The sequence below is a fragment of the Lactuca serriola genome, chromosome 5, assembly GCF_051521515.1.
Source record: "Lactuca serriola cultivar US96UC23 chromosome 5, Lser_US96UC23_V15, whole genome shotgun sequence".
Taxonomy (NCBI): Eukaryota; Viridiplantae; Streptophyta; class Magnoliopsida; order Asterales; family Asteraceae; genus Lactuca; species Lactuca serriola.
In genome coordinates, this window is record NC_136412.1 from 98,694,551 (window position 1) to 98,711,115 (window position 16,565).

The window sequence follows — 16,565 nt, forward strand, 5'->3', positions numbered from 1 at the left end:
ACTGAGAGATTAAAGAGATGTAGATCACTAGTGTAAATAAATGTAAGTTCTGTTTATGATTATGTTTCTGTATTGACAATGACATCCCAAATGTTTTAAAATGAATAAAATACGTTTCTTCGAAAACGTTTTAATAACGTGTTTATCGTGTTTTTCTGGGAACAAATTCCGCAACATTTTTTATTAAAAGTACTCTGATTTATATAAAGCATAAACAAAATTGGTCTTTTATGGCCGTGAAAATGGGGATGTCACAGTTGGTACCAGATCATTAGTTTAAGCGAACTAGGAATATGGATTTATTTCTAGACTTAAACTTAGAATGCTAAGTGATGATTGTGAGATGAGTGTCTGCTATATTTTAGACACAAACACTAGTTTATTTTAGGAAAGATGCCTAAAATGTTTTATGTGCTAAATGTTGTATATTATAGCTATAAAGATGCCTTATATTCTATTATTTGTTCGGATCTATGGTCTGTTGCCGACCGGATCTAGAAATCTTATGTGTTCATATTTCTAAACGTTTAATTACGATATTAGAACTGGCATGTAATTTTTCGGAGTAATAAGGAGGATTGCACGTCTAAATCTTCTTTATCTATATTCTCGTCTTGATGCACTAAACGCATGCTTCCGTGAACGTAACGTCATGGTGAAGGCTGGTAGTAAATTATGTAAATGGTGGAAATGAAAAGGCTTATGATAGTGAATGATTCCTATCAGAAGATATCATAAGAGCGGTATCTTGCCTTCAGAATACGTCTAATAAAATCAATACGTATGGAGAAGTACGGTACATCTGAATGTACACATTTGATTAGTGGGATGATAGAACGATTGGTGTAATTCCTAAAGTTTTCCTATCAACTCGAATTTCCACCACCAAACGAGTTGAAGGAGAATTGATGATTGAAGATATGCATGGAAGAAGTCCTAGTAGAGTCTACGGAAATTTTTTTATGATTATTTCGACACACTCGTATGTGTTAAACTGTTATGTGATTTTTCCTGGTGACTTGGAAAACTGCGAGACAATACTTGGGACGAGTATGAGTAGGTGTGAAAGGTAGTAGATGCATATACTACCGGAAGCACATGACTCACGCTTGGACCAGGGAAAGTAACAAGGTTACCAAGAAGCTAGTAAATGATTTCGTTTTATTCAAGCATGTCGTTACCATCGTTTCGATAATAACTAAAAAAAAGATCGTTGATATTCCGACCCTAGTGGTCATATCGAATCGAGTCCGACTACGATGAGTATGTTGTGTGGTTCAGAGAACCAAGTTCAATGTAGCGTCCGACTTAAACCAAACGATTGAAATCAAAGCGATCAATAGAAATGCTACATGTTAAAATGTTATTATATCACATTAGACCATGAAGGAAGGCATATTCCATTCCGGAATTTGAGTCTAAGAGACCTGAGTCTAAGCGTTGTTACATAAGATGATAGGTCATTAGAATATGACACATCGATCAATTGTAGTAATCAAATTAACTTATCCTAAGTTTGTTAAGAAGAAGAAGGAGTCTCTGATAAAGAATGAGGTTGTGACACGAAGGTCATGATTGAAAGTCTAACGAGCAGGTGCAAGACCGAGCACCGCCTGCAGTCAAGGAGTCCAAGAGTTAGATACCAGTTCGAAGCAACATAGAAGTTATAGTTAATACCTAGGATGAAGAGATAACATATGGGGTCATTATACAATCTTGTTTCGTTGATGATTCTGGGACGTAATCATCCTAAGGGGGTGATAATTGTAACGCTCGCAGATCTAGGCTAGTCAATTTAGAGACAATAATTGTTGAAAATGACTTTTTGGCAACAGATATTTATAATAAATAGTCTTAACCAAGTTGTATAATATGTCACAAGATTTCAGTACATATAAAGAACACCTAAATCCGAGTTATAACGAAGAAGTTATGGCCCATCGAAGTTTTACGGCAAAACCGGCACGACACCGGGAAGCGTAAAAAGTGAATTTACGATAGAAGACTTTTTAGCCTTATTAGTCTAAACCAAGGTCATAGAGTATGTTAAAACAAGAAAATCCATAAAAAGAACGCCCAAATCTGACTTCGTATGAGGAAGTTATGATTTTTCAAAGTTTCGGCATAGTAGTGTACAGCCCGAAACTCGAATTTTAGTTCAAGCGGTTTTTGGCTTACGCGACCTAAATGAGAGTTGAAGATCTCATTAATAGGAACTCAATGGTAAAAATATGGATGAAAACGGAGTCCGTATGAAGGAGTTACGAATTCTTCGCGGTCATTTAACAGTCTAAACGCCTCCTACTGTTAAATTTAAGATCGGCCGAGAATTAGCTGACGGAGTCTAAACAAAAGTTGTAGATCTTGATTTTACCTACGTGTGGATATAAAGAACATCGAAAACGAAGCTCGTATGCAAGAGTTATGATTTTTCTAAGTTTGGAGACTGATACGCAATAGGGGGTGACGTGGCACCACAAGAATTGAACACGTGGCACCACCAGAAGGTTGCCACATGCACCAACTCGGTGAGTAGGTCCTCCTACTCGGCGAGTAGGTCAGTCAGCACCCCTATAAATAGAGGTGCCGGCCATTCACTTCTCTTCACACCTCAACCCTCTTCTTTCTCTCTCTATACTCTCTCTCTAAGCTCCCTAACCCCCCTAAAGCCTAGGTAAACCCCCTAGCACCTGAAGGAAGCCCCGAGCCTCCCGGAGTCCCAAGAAAAGAGCCTTTCGGCTCAGGAACGCTGCTGCAGCGAAGCCCGACTTTCAAGAAAACCCGCTGTAAGTGAGCTATACCTACCCTATCTTTAGTATAGCTTATGTTTTAATATAGTAACATTATTAGGAACTTATAATGAGTATTTGGGCTATTATTATGAGTTATATTGAGTGTTATTTAACGCTTATATAATAATAATAATAGCAAGACTATTAATTTGTCGTGGTTATCGTTAGACTAAACCCTAGTGGTATTGGTATTAGGTTTTATCGAAGGAAAATTGTTTTGAGAGTATCGAAGCGCTGTCCGAGTACTGCGTTACCACCTTTCATGTGAGTGCATAGTCCCTTTCATCTTACACATAGATATGAAGTATTTTAATATAAATTACGTGCTATGTGTGCATATTGTCTGAATACTTGCTGTCTATGCTGGGTGAAAGATTTTTATACATGTTTTAAATGATTTAAACTGTATATGTATTTTATATCTACAAAATGTGTTGGGTAAAACATGGGTAGATGAAATAGTTGTTTTGTGATAACACGATGGAAGACATCAATGTTGTCAGTGATCCAGTCATCTAGTGGAGTATAGATGATGACCATGGACGATACTAGACAGTCCAGTGGAACACTAGCAGGCTCGTAACCTGTAGGTGTTTTTGAACTAGGTGCTCGTTAGGTATTTTTGAACTAATTGTGTTTACTAGTTTTTTTGAACTGAGTGTGTTCAGTAGGTATCTTTGGACTGAGTGTGTTCACTTCGTATCTTTGAACTGAGTGTGTTCACTAGGTATTTTGAACTAAGTGTGTTCACTAGTTACTTTTGAACTAAGTGTTTACCAGATGTTCTGAGCTACGTGTTCACCAGATGTAATCTATAAGCTTTGGTAATGATGGACTTCGTGCCGATTGTAACGGTAGATCCTTAAGAGTAAAGAAGATAATGGGGATGGGTAATTGGGTTTAATTGCTTGATTGTTTAAACATAATAATTATATTATTGTGGGTTGAAAACCCTATGTACTCACCAGGTTTCCCAACCTGACCCACTCAGGTTATTTATATCACAGGTGTTGATATGAAGTCATATTACACTGAGAGATTAAAGAGATGTAGATCACTAGTGTAAATAAATGTAAGTTCTTTTTATGCTTATGTTTGTGTATTGACAATGACATCCCAAATGTTTTAAAATGAATAAAATACGTTTCTTCGAAAATGTTTTAATAACGTATTTATCGTGTTTTTCTGGGAACAAATTTCGCAACATTTTTATTAAAAGTACTCTGATTTTTATAAAGCATAAACAAAATTGGTCTTTTCTGGCCGTGAAAATGGGGATGTCACATCTTGACATATAAGACTTTCTTTTCGTATATTCAAGAGATAGTGTGGATTCTAATCAAGACAAACACTTCACACAATTGGCCTTAGTTGGTCTTTGTTTTATCCAAAACATCACAACTTACCAATTTCAAATGTACAAGAGTAGAAAACATTTACACTTACATTTGACAAGTGTTTTAAACCTTGTTTAAGATATGTCACTCAAATTACATTCTTGGAGTATAACTCTATGACTTGTATTGGAACGAAGTATGACTCATCTTCTTGATTTAACCATTTCAACAATTCAAGTTCCTCTTCTTAGTCATAAGAATGCACCAAGATTTCCTTAGTGAACTAATTGTGCTATGGTTTCTTAATCATTAAGATGATCACAAAAACTTATACTAAATTACTCTCCCATCTTTCCAGATTTGAGAAACTTTTATCCTTCTGCCTAATTTGATTCTTCTTATTCACTCTGCCATACTTTGGAACCTTTTCCAATGTCTTAGAGTTACACATAAGCTTGTAAGTATAATCATATTTACTGAGCTTTAGTAAACTATGATGAATAGTCTTTTTGATCTTTTGTGGTGGACTTAATCAGTGCACAAGAATGTGTACTCGATCCCTTAGTCCGTTACTTGACTCACACATCCATGTGAACAAGTAGTTAGTCTTAATTTTCCAATACTTGAAAGTTCTCATTCATCATGCTATAGAACTTGCGTGATTCCAAGTTCCGGTCCAATTAAAAATTGGGTGATGAGAATCTTTCCTTATTTGGTAAATTTAGACATTACCACAAATGAAAGAATCAATTTCGTATTTCCACTCTTGCTATTAATGAAATCTTATAAGCAACAAAAAATTTCACCAAATTCCATTGTAAGGATATTTTAAAATAAATAAAATCTAAAATTTCCTTTTAGTTTAAAAACTTTGCGGAAAAACTTATCCTTACAATCCATATGAAAACTTGTTGTTATCTATTCCTAAGCAAAATATCATAACCCCTAATAAGTAGCTCAAGAATCCGATCTTTAAACTATGCGATAGAAATCCATCTATGCGATCAGATTCAGCATATTCTTTCTTTAAGTTTCTCCACTTTTCTTTGATTCTTAAAACATCAACATGTGACCCAGTCACATGTTGTATCAAGAATCTCAGAATAGAAACTTAGAAAAGTTAGATAGTGGACTTTACATGAAGTAGAGTCAAACTTATCGACTTTAACATTCTTAGGTAAATTTGGCACCTCGGCAACCAATTCCCCTTTCTTTGGTAATTTTAACAAATGGACACTTTGGTAATGGTACATGTGACTATCACAGACTTAGCCTTTCTCTTTACCATATGGTCAACCAAGTTGATTATGGCCAATTCCTTTCCATTGGGAAGAAAGAGCTTTACTGGATATCCAATGTCATTATTGTCAATGTCCATAAAGTTTTAGGAAGTTGATCTTAGCAAATAGATAAGATCATTAAGGGTCTTGTCATAGTTTGTTTCATAGGAGCCCTAAAGGAGCTCCCTATGTGACTTAGATAGTGATTGAGCCACCAACTTTCTCAAGACTTTGACACCCAACTCTCCCGGCTTGTCAATATGTAACTACATCTCCAACATATGATCACACATAGACCTTTGGTTGCCAATAAGGCTTGATTGACCTTAAACTTTTCAAGGACTTGTGGGTTAGGGAGAATAATTGGAGGAGGTGAAAGAAGTATGATTTCCATGGGACATCATCTTCATTTAGGAAAGCTTGTTTCAGGAGATTTGGGAAGATCATAGATGTCTAAACCAGACTTCTTTTCGGAGATATTCAAGATAGTTGATCTAAAGTCATTAATATGACACCCAATATGAAATATTAAGGCTAGGACCCAAAAAACTATTTTATAACTTAGAAGAGGGATGCCATAATCCAAGCTATAAAATATTTGAAGGTAGGTGAATAACGATTCACCAATTTACACCAAGATAAACGAAATATATAATTAGGTTTTAATTGAATCTGAAACTCCTAGATCTTTTGAGATTCATTGAAATGTTCAATGGCATGTTTCAATCTCGAGTGTACCCTTCAGGTTTTGTGACTGGGATGCCGAGGATCACAAAACAAGGTGTGAAGTAACCATGCAAATTACTTGGTACCCTTAAGTGTTTACCCCTCACTCGATGTGCCGGTTAACCATACACGCTAAATCGATACTATCATAAACATTAAGTTACCCTTTGTCTACCTTGTTAAATCCGAGTTAGTGTGCCTGTTAACCACACACGCTCCACTAACCGACTTAAACAAAGTGCAAAGTGTAATTTCATGGATTAGCACCTTATTCACATTTTCCTAAGTAACTAAGATTGGGTATTATTAAGAGTTTAGTTACTTAGTATTTATCATTAATACTTTTAATGAAGGGAGAATTATAGTCCTGTCAAACCCGTTCGGCTAACGACCCTCCACCGGTCAAGGAAGCGGTGGGTGAGAGTGGACACCCATTAAACTGCCATTTTATCGGAAGTAACCTTATACCCCCCCCCCCCTATAGACCGGCTTCGTGAATGAGGCCTACTAACGGTAAGACTGACTTGCTCCTATACATATATAAATATTATTAACTTAAAATATTATAAAGTGTAAGGGTTGAATTTTAACTTTTAAAATTCTAAGGGCTAACTTGGAGTTAAAGTATTCATAAGTGAAAACTTTTCAAATTCCCAAAACTTAAGGGCAAGTCTTGAAACTACTCAAAACTAATTAATTCCATAACTTATGTGTTGAAAGTAGTTTTAATCCAAAAACACTTCAAGTTCCATAACTTGAGGACAAGTTATGGAAGACTTTAAACTAATAAAAGAATTAACTTTTCTTTATTTTATAACTTATGGAATTAATTAAGCTTACACTTTTTTATTTATTATTTAATGAAGAGACTCTTGGTCCTCCATAACTCGAGGACAAGTTATGGAGTCATAAAACCATTTAATTAGAACTAGACTCTTCATTGTGTAACCTTTGCCAACCTTTTATGAGTTTTATGAAACTTAAATGTGACTTTTCATATAACTTGAGGACAAGTTACAAAAACGCATTTTAGAATCAAATCTTAGATTAATTTGGATTGAAAACAACTATTTCACTCAACTTTTCTATTAATCTAAGCAACTCATAAGAACAAGATAATTCAAATCAAACTTTTTCATGTAATTAGTCTAAACCTTAAACTAATACAAAACATGAATCTATTGACAACTATCTTTGAAATTGGATTAGCATGAACATTACCACATCAAAAACAAGTTTATAAGTCAAAAAACATCTTAGGGTAATGTTCCTAGTCCAATTCCAGCAAAAAAAGTCGAATTTATGTTGTCTGGGGGTCCAACTCGTCGAGTGCACGAACCAACTCGGCGAGTTGGACACATTTTGCCTTGGACTCGGCGAGTCCCTTCATGGACTCGGTGAGTCTGCTGGGCAGACAGCAACAAAACTCGATTTTTCTGCTTCTATTGCAAGTATAACAAGAAAACAAGCCTAGGCTCTGATACCACTGTTGGGTTTTGAGCATTCTAACACTCCTAAGTGTACATGCAACCCTAAATACGTTGGATCTATGTTTTCTCTATTATACATGCAAATATGAACATCCAAGGTATTATCCTAATCTAAGCTATAAAACAATGAATATAACAAGATAGAATACATACCTCTTTGCTGTAGATTATCTTCATAAAGCTTGAGTGCCTAGTGCCCCAAGTGTGACACCTCAAATGGTTCACACAACATCAATTGCTTTTGGAATAACCTTGAGAGAAATGTAGAACACTCCTTGAAATCGTTTATCCCTCACACTCACACATCGTGCACGATTTCTTGAGCCATGGGATTCTTTTATATGGTGGCTATTAGGGTTACACCATGTAACTCATGACTTTACCCATTGCTTATGCTCCATGGATTTTATCCTCCATGGAGTATCCATGGGTCACCCCATGGACTTAGTCCAACATAAGGAATCTTGGATCATAAGCCCATATATATAAGAATGAATGATTTACACAATCAACCCATATATTTAATTAGTCTCCTTTTGATCACTTAATTAATTCCAAATTAATTATTGATCAATACTAATTAAATAACCTTATTAATATATTAGAACTTATAATATATTAACAAACCTTAAGCGTTATTTCTCTCATTATAGTCTATCCAAATGCATGATGCCATGCAACCCAAATGGACCATGCCGGGTCGGGTCAAGTCTTACCAATTACAGTTATGGACTTAGACATTAATCCAAAAAATAAGTCACAAAGTAAAGGTAATAAGGAAAATAATATAATAACTAAAATTGTATCCTTTTGTACTAGGATATTCACGGCATGGAAACTCACCGAATAGTGCAACCGTAGACACCCGTCGATGTACATTTTCCCTACTGTAGCTAACAGCCTTGGGCGTGGAATGTAAGTCCCGTCACGTACTTAATAGTATCTATGTAATAGTATCTATGTAAACGTATCTATCTAAACGTATCTCAATAATTGTATCTCTTGTAATTGTATGTCTTGTAATTGTACGTAATAGTATCTCTTCATATAGTATGTAATGTATTAGTATTCTTTTAATTGTATTTCTGTAATTGTATCTCTTCATATAGTATGTATTGTATTAGTATAGACTCATGAATGAACTGACTCTTGTGTGATTCCTTGTACTTGGAATAGTAAGTAGTATCTCCTAACAATACCTATTATAGCTACTAGTAATGTACGTGCATAACCGAAGTAATGCCTTTACTACCCAAAGGTACTGAACTGACTAATGGAACTTTTATGTCAATATATGTATACATGATATATAACTAATATTTAGACGACATTCGGAAGAATAATCGATGCCCTAAGGCCACATCCCAACGAGGAAAAGGAAATAAAGCTAGCTAGCCGTCCTAAGTCCTTTAAACATTACTTTTATAACTATACATATATAGGCAAGCATTTGACAATATAAAAGTATAAAAGATGTTTTATAAAACCTTTAAAAAGTTTAATAACTAAGAAATGATGACTTGATGTCGGTTTGTAAAACGATTTGAAAGTAGTTTGTTTGATAAGAACAATTTTAAGTATAAGGAAACCTTTGTTTGAAACAAAATTGTAACAGAGTTTGAAAGGAAAAAAACAGTATGTAAGATAGTTTGATAAAGAGTTTTAACAATAAAAAAACGTTTGAGAAAAGCCATTTGAAGTAATCTGTTTGGTAAAACAACTAAAAGCGTAGTAAACCCATTTGTATGCTAGTTATTAATCACATGTTTTTGATATACTAACTATCATGATTTAACTTGTATTCCCCCCCCCCCCCTTAAAAGCATTTATAAACATTTAGAAACATTTAAAAGGTTAACTAAGGGTATGAACTCACCTGATGTGAGTGGATTGTATGGAAGTGTCAGACAAGTGGTTGGTGTCAAGTGAAGACTTAAACACACACAATGATCCTTATAACATATAAAGACATATGTATATATACAATTAGTGATTATAACACTAATTAGACAATTTAAGACATCCTAAGACATGCTAAACACTTGATTTATGTGCTATAAGTCCTATGGATTGTATCTAGGGGTTGTCGGACTTGGGCTTTGAGTTTAGGGTCCAAGGGTAAACTCCTTATGAGTTTACGGATTTGGGACCAACTCCCATGGAGTTTATGGTTGTAAACTCATGAGTTTATAGCCGTAAACACATGGTACTTCTACCATTTTGTGTCTTGAAGCTTATAAGTCATAAAGAAGCATTCCTACTTCATGTCTAAGCCTTTGGAAGTGATTGTGGCATCATTTCACTACTTTGTGGAGTTTACGGCCCATGGACCATTTCTCCATGTGATTACGGCCGTAAAATCTAATGATTCATGGTCTTTTGATGTTTTAAGGTCCTAAGTACATCAAAGATATGATCTAGACTAGTATCCAAGGCTTGGTAAGGGACTAGGGTGCATTTAACCTCACGTAGAATGGCTTACGGCCCAAGAACATCCCTTGGCCATAAACACCTTTGATCAAGTGTTTCTTCGTGTTTTCTAAGGCCTAAACATGTTAAAACTAGTCAACGAGTTAGAACAAGAGCACTTACGATCTAGGAGCTTGAATGGTCGGTTTTGGCCAAGAACACAAGTGTGTGTTCTTGGTGAAACTTGAAGATCTACACAAATGGAATGATTTCACATATGAAATCATATAAGATCACTAGTTCATGTAAGATATCAACCACTTAGGGCAAGAAACTTACGATTTTTGAAGACCGGGGACGAAGATCGGGATGGTACTTGAGAGGATTTCAGCCAAGGAAGTGAAAGAATGGAATAAATGGCCAAAATATCAACATATAGGGGGGGGGGGAGTTTACGGCCCACATGGAGTTTACGGCCGTAAACTCCCATGTGGTGGCCGTGAACTCATTGTAAAGGGGTTTTAGACTTGTTCTTTGTGATATATCTTCAGCAGATAAACCCCGACACTTATCCCTGAAGTGTCAAGGCTCAGAACTCTCAAACAGACACCAAATTGTGCTAAATGATAGTGGGAATGAGTTTAACTTTCAATGAAGTGTTAGACTGAACAGGATGGAAAATTTCGGGTTGTCACAGAAATGATCCATGACAACGTTCTTGAATTCGTTGCCATTATCACTTCGAATCCCCTTCACCTTCTTGTTGGTCTGATTTTCAATGAGCACAATAAACCTTTTGATAAGTTCCATTGTTTTGATCTTCTTAGATAAGAAGAATACCCATGTAAAACGTGAGTAATCATCAATTATAACCAAGCAATAACAGTTTCTATTAATTCTCAGAACATTCCCGAGACAAAATAAGTCCTTATTAAGTAGTTGGAGAGTTTTGCTGATTTTGTTGACCAATTTGGGCTTGTTTGACTTTCGATGATGTTTGCCTTAAGCATAAACCACACATTTCTAAAAAGTAATGAAATCTGTTATTGGAAGATCTCAAACAATGTTATTCTTAGTAAGTAGATTGAGTTTCTTAGCGTTTGCATGACCGAGATGACGATGCCAGAGCATAGCATTGTGCTTTGAGAATTTTAAGAATAGACATGTTACTTGCTCGTGAACATTTTGGTTCATGTCGATGATTTATGTATTCCCTTCATTCTCAGATCTCACAAAAATCAAGTCCTTTGGTATGATGATACCAGGCTTCAAAATTAAACATTCCTTGTTTGTGAAATTATTTGAAAAACATTTGTCACATATCTGAGAGATGCTCACTGTGTTTCAACTCTGGAGCATTGTTAACATTTTCAAAGCTCAAAACTCCATTAGTAACTGTACCCTTCTGAGTAATTTTCCTCCTTCTCTTCCTGCAAAGGAAACATACCCGCCATTAAAATTTTGAATGTCATGCAGTTGATAAATGTCTCCTATCATGTGGATGGAACAACCACTATCAACATACCAAGGTCTAATGATATTCCTCCATAGTTGTTCCTACACAATCTGCGAGAATAGTTAGATTTCGGAACCCAATCAATATGGACACTGGGTTGGCCATTTCCATCTACACATTTTACTTCTTGCCATACCATATCCTTTAAATCCAATGATGTACTTAACGAATTTAAAAGGATGGTGAGGTGATTGGGCCACAGGACCTTTGGGTACCCATCTATAATCAGGTTTAAGAATTTTATTACTGACATAGATCAGAGCTTTAGCATTTGTTTTTGAAGCCTTTTTGTCCTTTGTGTTTGACCTTTTTGGATATCTTTGGTTAGATGATGACCCATGAGATGAATTTGGGGACACCGATCTTAGTTTGATCAATTTCGGTTTTGCCAAAGTATCTCTTGAATTTTGTTTTTGACTTGATTTTCTTTGACATCATGATTTTAGTCCTTATTTGCATTCCAATCACCATCACTGGAATATGACCTCGAGGAATTTATATTGAGAGATATTCCTCGTGATACGTTATGCCTACCTTGTGCATAGTAGGGAACATATGCACGATTTGGGTAGTTTTTAGCAATGTTTCCTGGTGTTCCATAGTGGAAACAAGTATGTTTCATCACATTAGGGTTGTTACCGCTTATCCCTTGTTATGTGTCCAGATTGTGTCCACAAGTACACTTATAGTTGGCAGTCCGTTTGACTTCTTTTGGTGGACTATATTTACTAACAACAGGTCCATTAGTATTAGAATTCACAACCACATCATCACAAATATTTGAAACAAAAGAAGTATTTGTTTTCAAAGCAAGATTGTTTGAAATATCAACTGAATTAACCAAAATAGCAGTCTCAGTTTTTAAAGCATTAATTTTAAAAGTAGTGTCATTTTTCAAAACAAAAACACTTTCTCCATCCTCTTTACCATCTTGTACTTGGGACTAATCTGCATATAAGGTAGAAATGTTAGTATCGTTCACCCTATCATTATCTACTGGCTCAACTACAGTAGGTTTTCCATATTGTAGGTGTGCTTCTCTTTCTATTTCTTCCTCAGTTACAATGCAGGAGGAACACTTTCATAACCAAGACCTACATTCTTTTTACCTTGCCATCTAAGTTGTTTTTCAATCATTTTCTAGACTTTCTTACTTGACACATCAAATATTTTAACATTAACATCTGCATTTTTAAACTTATTTTTCAATGTGTCAAGCTCGGCAGTTAGACTAGCAATCTTTTCTTTAGCATAATCATAGTGTTTACATTTTATGTTGTATTCGTCTTGAAGTTTTCTAAAGTCCTTGGTTTTTCCCTCTAATTTTTCTTTAAATGTTTTTGGGCCTTTCTGAGAGTATAGGCTTCATATTTAAGGTCCTCAATTTCCCTAATTAATAATTCACGTTGATCACGATAATATTAAATTTTATCACTACAAGCTTGAGAAAAGGAAGTTTCACTCACCTCTTTTGTGGCAAGTGTAGTAGAGACCATGAAGGCGAATTGCAATTCCATCATCTTTTCTTTAGCTTCTTCCACCTTTGAATTCTCACTGATTTGTGCCTAGTTTACTACTTCATTCCCAAGTTAGCTGAATTTGATCCAGTTCTCCAACCATTTGATCCTCTTTCAGCGTCTGCATTTGATCCTCCTAGTTGAAGCTTTGTGCCACCGTTTCGAAGTTAGCTGTTTCATTGTAGGTTGCAGCTCCTCTGTTTTTTCTTGTAGGCACCAGCGTCCTATCAGGACTGTTCTTGGTGTCTGGTTTGGTGCATTCACAAGCAAAATGACCTGGATCATGACAGTTGAAGCTCTTGTCGAACCCCACCTTCTTCTCCACGTTCATTCCCCAATTGTTCTTCCCTGTGTGCTGAGTAAACTTCTTTTCCCTAAACAAAGCCATAGAAATTTGCCACGTGATGTCAATCTCCTCCACATTCTCAAGATGAATTTGATCCAGTTCTCCAACCATGATTGGAGAGGACAAATCTCCGGCTATGAGTGCATTGTAACAATTCATAAACCCAACCATTAAAGCCTTATTTTCTTTAGATTCTTTTGGAATTGATGAAGGCTGAAATGTGGTTGAGGTTTTAGAACTTGAGCCAGAAGAACTTGAGGGAGCCAGATGTTGATGAGTCACAACGTGATTAACAGAATCTGTTTGTTGAACAGACGAGGCATTATTTATTGAGATTCCCAGATTGGCAGTAGAGTAGGAATTCGCATAGTTGATTTTGCGTTGCTTATCATCCATGTCATATGCCTTGATTATGGCCTTCACTTCAGCAAGGGTAAGCTTCCTCAGATCCCTATTCTTCTTGATCACTGCCACATTCATGTCCCAACTGCGTGGAAGAGAATTCAACAACTTCTTTTTAATCTTAGTACGTGGTAGATTTATCCTAGTTGTACTCATCTTTGTAGTGAGAGTAACAAATAATTGCAACTGAGCTGCAAGAGACTCCCCTAAAACATGCTTAAACATGTTGAACCTTTATTGAAGCAAGTCTTGTTTGCGTTGTCTCATGTCCTCATTTCCCTCATAAACCTCAATTAAAACCTCCCATAAATCCTTTGCAGACTCGTATTGCCTAAAGCCTTGGGAAATTTCAGGAGATAAGGCCATCGTAAGAGTGGCAAGAGCTCTGTCATGTTCTTCAACCTTTTCAAAATCCTCATCCGTGTAGTTCTCTATCTTCTTATCAAAAATGGTTTCAGCTTCATCATTCAAGGCTGTGTAATCCAGATTAGACCTCTGAGAATACTCCTCCATATTTTGATATCCTTCATTTTAATGTACTTCTCAATTCTAAATTTCCATTCTTGAAATCCATCAGCAGGCAAAGGTCAAGGAATACGAGTGGCGGGTCCCCATAATAGAGTCCAATTTCTGACGCATTGAATTGTTGTACTGAGACTCCATTTTTTAAATTAGTAAAAATCGAGAATACCGAAAACTCAAAGATTGACTGAAAACTACAAAAGTAACCAAATGAGTTGACCAAAAACTCCAACAATTATAGACCGAAAAGTCCAAGAATTATAGACAGAAAACAGATGATTTCGGTTAAGAAGCAAAACCGAGGTTAATTTCTTGAACAGATTTCGATCTAAGTGTTGACTGAAAACTCAAGCTTTAACTAGATAATCACTGAAAACCCTTTATTTGTTATTTAATAGGATACTGAAATCCATCAAATTTCGTGATTTAAATGATAACAGTTCAAATCTAATCCCGATAAATTAGAAGAATATGTCCAAAATGCTCGATGAAAACGAAGAACACCAAGAACATTTTCATGAAGAACAGAAAAAGTTTATCAATATAACCAAATATTTCTATTAAATCAATACTTCAAAACAAGAAGATATAACACCCAAATTCCTTGAATCGATTGATACCCTTGATTGCTCTGATAGCAACTGTAAGTCCAAAAGCTATGAATCTTCACGATATCATTCTTAATTGCTTCAACTATGCGAAATATTAATAAATCAATCATTTAAGAACACACAAAATAACTTCAAATGGACATGAGGTTATTCACTAAATCGTCTGGTACATGAGAGAACCTTTTCACAGCCGAATGATATGAATGAGCAATAACAAGTAGTATAGCTGAACACAAAAAATATATATGCCAAGTACAACGCTATAAAGGCTCAAGCCCATCATGACAGAAATCACCAAATTGATTTCGGTCCCCTAAACCAAAAAACTCTATAGACCCACTAACATAACATATCTAAGCCCAAATAAATTATAAGACCATCATAAACCATTAATTCTGACTCAATTCTAGATTTCGATTCTGGAAATCCACCAGCAGACAGAAGTCCAGGAATACGAGTGGCAGTTCCCATAACAGAGTCCAATTCCTAATGCATTGAAATGTTGTACTGAGACTCCATTTTTTAAATTAGCAAAAACCTGGAATACCGAAAACTCAAAGTTTGACCGAAAGCTAGAAAACTCAACAGATGAGTTGACCAAAAACTCCAAGAATTATAGACCGAAAACAGATGATTTCGGTCACGAACCAAAACCAAAAATGGTTAATTTTTAGAACAGATTTGGGTCTAAGCTTTGACCAAAAACTCAAGCTTTGACTAGATAATCACCGAAAACCGTGAAGAATGAGCAACCGAAAACCTTAATTTGTTAATTAACAGCATACTGATATCCCTCAAATTTCATGATTTGAATGATAATAGTCCAAATCTAACGCTGACAAATCAGAATAATATGCCCAAAATTCTCAATGAACATGAAGAACACCAACAACAGTTTCACGAAGAATGGAAAAAGTTTATCAATTTAACCAAAAGTCTCGATTAAATAAATACTTCAAAACAGGAAGATATCGAACCTAAATTCCATGAATCGATTGATACCCTTTATTGATCTGATACCAGTTGTAAGTCCCAAAACTATGAATCTTTACGATATCAATCTTAATTTGTTAAAGAATGCGGAATATTAATCAATAAATGATTCAAGAACACACAAATGACTTCAAATGCACATGATTTTATTGAGTAAATCATCTGGTACATGAGAGAACCTTTTTCATAGCCGAATGATACGAATGAACAACAACAAAAAGTACGGCATAACGCAAAATATAAATATGCCAAGTACAACGCCATATTTTCCTCCCACTGTATCCTTGGCCTATGATCTCTCTCTCAAGAAAGACTCCTCTCCTCGCAACGAAGAGAACATTGTCACTCAGTCTGTAGAAGAGATAACTAAAGGATTTCTGTGGGTAGCTGTCACACCCCCAAACCGGAACAGCGGAAACGTTCGAGGTCGGATGACGTCATTGTGCAGTATCCTAACAATTGAATATAACTAAAACATACCAAATCCAAACATCATACATTTAGATAACAAACTTAAAATGTTTACATATTGTATAAAGATTTGTGATAGCTTAGAAACCCAGAAAATCCAATATTTTCTTGTCAAAATAATTGTGAGTCTTGTTCCAATCAAGTATAGTTGCA